The following is a 6,494-nucleotide window of genomic DNA, read 5'->3' as shown; positions in this document are numbered from 1 at the left end:
ACCATTTTTTACATCAGGCAGGGCTATGCGAAACAAAAAAGAAACATCGGATTTACATATATTCACATGTCCGATAGACGGTCCCATCTGTCATGTGACAACACTCTTGGTTAGAAATATTACATTTTTACTAGAAGCAGTAATTCTGTCCTAGTCTTCTTTTTTTGGAGAGGTAGGTCTCATCGGAAATCTTGGCGGACCAACCATTTCCGCAGTTCTGGTGTCAAGAGTTGTAGAATTTCACTCTCGAGACATTGCTATAGGTGCTCCGGCAGTTGTGTCCCCTAGCTCCGCCTATGTCTACTAGATCCCTTGAATACAAGCAGGCAAATTAAGAATCAGTAAATTTAGAAATCAAAACTGGAAAATAAAATACAATCCTTCAAGATACACTACAACAAATCATCACTTGCGCCACGAATCATGCCACGGGAATTCAAAATTCGTGGCATATTTCTATTTAGCCACGGGAAAAACATATTCCACTGAAAACTTATGATATCTTGTTATATTTATGCCACGGGTAATTTTTTTCTGTGGCAAATATACACTTATACCACAAATGTTGCCACAGTAAAAAAAATCCTGTGTTATGCCACGAAAATAATAACTGGTGGCCTAAAATTATTTATGTCATCCGTAATTTATTTCTTGGCAAATATAAGGGGTATTTTTATAATTATCCAAATGTAATATTAAAACGGTGAGTAGCGTGAGGCATGAGTTGAAGCTTCAGAAATTAAAATGCATCATAAGTTCAGAATAGAGTTTAGACCTAATTCCTCAATTTTTCCCAATTCTCCTCGGTTCCGCCAGTCCACCTCCGCCAATCCACTCGCATTCTATCTTTCATGTAAGCTTGATGCTCGCCCTTCTGTATTCTGATTTTTGTTTGTTATTTTCGATTGATTGTTTTTTAGAATTTGAGATGTTTCAGTCGAAATATTCTACTCGGATTATTGTGAATTTTGATCCTCCGAATTTGAGATGTCTCTGTCGAAATATTCTACTCCGATGGTTGTGAATTTTGATCCTCCTTTGTGAACTGAAGATGTTCAAATGCATCATACAGTTTCAGGGTCTATTTTAGTTTCGGTTTAGTGCTTCCATGTGCCATTTCTTGCTGATTTTCATTTCAGATTTTACTGAACCGGCACCAATTTCTCATTAATTTCCATTGGTGTTGGAATGGATATTTGCTTTACAATTCAACTGATTATGTTTAAATTACAATTATGTCAATAAAAAAAGTGTAATGATGACAACTATAGAGAAAGAAAAGATATGAATTTAAAAAGAACTTATTCTAAATAGAAAAAAGCTGTGAAGAATTCATATAGAGTTTTTGTCTTTCCTTTGGTTGATACATAAATATATAATCATTTAAATTAATTAAGGCAAAGGTTAGACTAAACATGATTAGTCTGTGCTGTGTAGTCCCTACATAAATTTTTTTTTCTTAATTTTTATTTGTTTTGTCTGCTTTTTAGGGATAGTTTGTACATATATCTCTTAGTCTTCATATACATTTTAGGTATAGATATTAGTTCCATTAGATGTTAAAATAGCTTTTATTTTAATTCTATTTGTCTTCATATTGTTCCTTGGTACTATGACTTCCATCATATTTGGATTATGGATTCAGTTCATTTTATTTCAACTAATATAAGAGACCGTTTGAGATAGACTCTATTTGAAAAAAAGAGATTGTGGATCTTAAAGTACAATAAATAATACATGTTATGTTCCTATTGACAACTGCTATAATGGTTTTCTTCTTATAGAATTTTTTTTCTTATTTATCAAGATAGTTTTGGGGACTAAGGCTTTGTTGTTGTTGTTATTTATCAAGATAGTATGAGGTTTGATTTTTGTAAATGTTCCCATGTACACAGAGATTTATGCAAATACTTATTAAGGGTAAAAGTAGTACAAAATCAAGTCAATTTGACTCCCTGTTTATAGCTATTTATAAGTTTGGTTGTTTAAGTCATTCAAGTGATAAAGATAATAACTATTTGCATCAACCTTTATTATATCAACAAAAAAAAACTTTAAATCTAGATTTCACTTTGAAATATACTAATAAGATTATGCATTCGTGGCTTTTTAAAATGATTTGTTATTATATTATTAGATTTTGATCTGGTGGAAAAGTTTCTAGATGTTTGCGAATTGTTGTCCTTCTAAGAAACTAATTTCTGCAAGTGCTTCCTATGACTTTGAGGAGGGTATGAGGTTTTAAAATTGAGTATGCATATTAATGATCGAAAAGCTAAGTGTAAATCACACTTAGAAAAAAACTTGTTGAATTTATCATATGAAAATTGGAAACTGATGGCATTGGATTTAAAAAAAAAAGGTCGTGCTTCACTTGAGTATACTTACTTGCTATTTTATCAAGCGTTAATTGTTTGGATTTGGATTTGGTGGACTAATTGTGGCATATCGAATGATGAAATCAGCTTACAATGTTATCTTATTATATCTATTAATGTTAATCATATAGGTGGATTTGGTGAAATTAGCTTCCAATTGGTGCGGCACTTATTATGGAATCAACTTTCAATTGTCTGCTCCGGGTAACAATTATCTGATCCATCTGCTAATACTTCATTTTTTATCAAGTGTTAATCAATATATTTGCGTTTTATATAGATGCATACATCCTAATTAATTAGTTTTTTTATTTACTATTAATTGTAATTGGATGATTAACTTGTAAAGTACAAGTTTACTGCTAGAATATTCTCTTTCGAATTTGTAATTACTTAATTAGGTTTGGTAGGTTTTAACAAATTGAAAGTTACTGATATTTATAGTTAGTTAGTTATAGAAAATTGAAAGTTTCCCATATTTCATGTGTATTGTATTTCACATCTGATTCTTTCCTTTTTTCTTCTGGTATAACAGCTAATTGATTCTGTGTTTTTATTTGGCTTCTGCTGTTTTCTGTTGACGTCACAGAGACTTGTATTTCATTTACATGCCTTCCCTCACCTTCTGATGAAAAAATGGCTCAACTGAACATAAATAAAGCCAAATTAAGTCTGATTTTAGTGAGTATATTGAGAATGAGAGTGAAGTTGATTTGATTCGCTTAATTCGTGCAATTAACTACATGTTTAATGTTCCTTATTTGTTGATAACTTTCTGTTGTTTTAATTTGACCAGAGTACGCTCTTAAACATGAAATTAAGAAAATGCATTCATAATTCTAATTACTTTTTAGGCTTTTTTCATCTCTAAGTATCAGTAAACATGTTTGCTGACATATAATCTTGATCAGGTACAACATATTTATGACTGACACAAACTTGTTTGTTGAGTTGTTACGTGTTATTAATTCAGCTAAAACATGTGATTAATGTTCTTTGCTTAATTCTGTTTATGGTTGATTATGTTTTAATAACTTTGGTTACTCATACATGTTCTTAAATTGAGTATGCTCACATGCTTAGGTTATGTTTGTTCTGAAATTCAGTCACAATGCTTACATGCTATGTTGTCAATTATGGTTATTAGTTTGTCTTGCTTTTGAAACTAACTTCTATACCGTTTAAGATTGATTACTTAATTTAAATAGCCCAAGTTCATATTCATGCTTTACTAGTTATTTATGTGACATTTGCTAATACACACTATGCCAACTATTTTTTTCTGCTCTATATTGCAGCGATTCTGAACTGTTTCCAATTTTTTCTGTATTTTCCAGGATTGTACCAACTTGCACAGCTTGAAGAGCTTGAAGAGATTGAATATCTTAGTCAGAATTCTTTACAATTCTTTAAAAGGAGCTTTGTCTCCGTGCTAGAAAAAGTGCATGTAAAGTAAAAAAACTTAGGATCAAAGAGGTGTGATATTTTAAGTCCTAGAGGAAGTTAGATATGCTGATAGTTCTGTACATTGATAATTAAAGTTATATTGTTGTACTTATTACAATTTAATTAATAAAATATTTTCTATTATATATAGATTTTTTTGTTTTGTTTATAATTAAACTAATGTAAAAGAAATAAGAATAATATTTGAATATATTATTGTACGTAAAGAAATTTCATTAAATTATCAATGATTATGCTTGTCACTAAGCAAGGTTTCTAGCCACAAGCATTTCTATTTTTACGACGGTTATGTTCGTCGCTAAGTAGGCTTAATTGCTACAGGTTGCTCTGTCTTGCCATGGGTATTTTACTCTTGCCACAATTTTACCAGTGGCAAAACGATATAATTAGCCATGGATTTTCCCGTGGCATAAAAACCAATTTATGCCACAACCATTATTTTCCCGTGGCAACTATCTAGCCACGCTTACTTGTGCCACGAGACTATTTACATTGAATTTTCGTGGCTAAGTAGCATAGCCACGAAAATATTATACTTGTGCCACGATTATTACTGTGGCGCAAGTGATGATTTGTTGTAGTGATAGTTAACGTAGAAGTAATTTAGCAGCCACAATTTGAGGTTTATATTAGCAATAGATGTACTGGTTGTCAGCAATACATAACAGATTTTATTGCATAGATGGTAATTGTCATTTTTCCTAGAACTAGTGCTTGTTTTACTTTGATATTCCAATTCCAAAACCCTAATTTGGAGAGACAAACATACTAGAATCTCAAACACATCATATATATTCACTCTTTCTCTTTCTAAAACAAAACACGTCGTTATCTCTGCCTGAAATCAATAGTTGTCAGCTTCCTTATTAAAATCCAATTGAAAAATCCTAGTCCATTTTAGACCCCCTTCCTAACCCCTCTCTCTAGTTCCAAACCCCATATACTGAATTTTTCTAAATTGAAAAGGAAAGAACATATATTTAGCGAATTCAAATCAAATTTGAAAAATAAAACCCTGATTTAAAAAAATAAAAAATAACTTGAAAGCTTCAAACAAGGAAAAGAAAAGAAAAGATGAGAGCAACCAAGGAAAACTTACAAGGCTATGCTTATGCCTATGATGAAGAATTCAAAACTTACAATGCAAAATGGAGGAAGAAGAGGAGGAGAAAGAAACTAACCAATAAGATTAAGAGAAAAATATGGTTCACTTTCTTACTTGGAACCCAATGAAACTGTCAAACTTTTATACTCAGAGAGGGAGAGAGAACGTTGTGTGGTTGGGTTGAACAGGTAGTTTTAGTAATTTGTTTTGAGGTGGTTCAGTTCAGGTACCAAATCCAAGTGTAATACATGTCTACTGTTTTACAATAATACTAGTATTGTGCCCACGCGTTGCGCGAGTGGATAAATTTTTTGTACAAAAATTTAATATTTTATAAATTTTATATCATTTACATATTGTGGTATTAATATTTTGTTTAAGAATAATTTAAATTTACAAATTGTAAATAAATTAACAAACGTATTTTTATAATTGCTTGATAATAATGTTTGGAAGTTATTAAAGTCGTAATTTATTGTCCTAATTGGCATGTTTGTAATGGTCCTTCATTTCCGTGCTTGTATAATATTTTTTCTATATAATAATACAATTTTAAAATATTTACTACACTTTGTGGCAATGTTTTTTTAATCAAATCCCAACTCTCCTTAAAATTCTTTTTCTCTTGCTTTCTAAAATCTTTGATAAATCTATAAAATTTAAATAAGCATGGCTTTCTTTTTAAATTTTATTTAGTTTATATAGTAGTTTGGAGGTTTAAATATTGTGTTAGTTATTACAATAAAAAATTAAATGTGTTATAAAAAAATTTCACTTATATTGGTTTTAATGCTATTTATTAAAATTAAATGAATGGAAATTGAATAGATCTTTACATATATTTTATTGTTATATAATTTTTTTCGTTGGGATATTTTGCAAGTTATTTTATTATATTTATTCAATATAAATATATATATATATATAATTTTTTTCGGTTATATTGGTTTTAATGCTATTTATTAAAGTTAAATGAATGAAATTTGAATGGATCCTTACATATTTTTTGCCAATGTGTTATAAATTTTTTTTCCAATTATATTGGGTTTATTGCTATTAATTAGAGTTAAATAAAGAGAATTTGAATGGATCTTACATATTTTTTTATCGTTATATAAATTTTTTCGTTGGGATATTTTGAAAGATGTTTTATTATATCTATTAAATATAAATATAAATTTTTTTTCCAGTGATATTGGTTTTAATGCTATTTATTAAATTTAAATGAATGAAATTTGAAGGGGCGTTTACATATTTTTTGTTGTTATATAATTTTTTTCGTTGGGATATTTTATAAGTTATTTTATTCTATCTATTAAATATAAATTAGATTGGATATAATATTTTTAATTTTCCTTTGTTACTATTTTGACCCTCATCAAAGAGACCTCTAAAATTCTTCCCGTTAATTTCTCTCTATATCCACTATCATATATAGTATATATATAGAATCCATTACTAAAAATGAGAAAGAAACTTAGAATCGTAATCATCACAAAACATGATTTATAATTGAAATAAATTTCATTGTAAGTATAATGTTT

The 6,494-nt window shown here is 29.2% G+C and overlaps 1 long non-coding RNA gene across 1 annotated transcript; it reads left to right on the top strand.

Moving 5' to 3' along the window:
• Window positions 1-729: 729 nt before the first annotated feature.
• On the top strand, window positions 730-3,974 carry LOC136206454 (uncharacterized). The gene is made up of 3 exons (XR_010676282.1): window positions 730-853; window positions 2,510-2,582; window positions 3,716-3,974. It is a non-coding gene; the product is annotated as an uncharacterized lncRNA (long non-coding RNA).
• The last annotated feature ends 2,520 nt before the right edge of the window (window positions 3,975-6,494 follow it).

The sequence above is a fragment of the Euphorbia lathyris genome, chromosome 9, assembly GCF_963576675.1.
Source record: "Euphorbia lathyris chromosome 9, ddEupLath1.1, whole genome shotgun sequence".
NCBI classification, from domain to species: Eukaryota; Viridiplantae; Streptophyta; class Magnoliopsida; order Malpighiales; family Euphorbiaceae; genus Euphorbia; species Euphorbia lathyris.
This window is presented reverse-complemented; position numbering and strand designations above follow the sequence as displayed.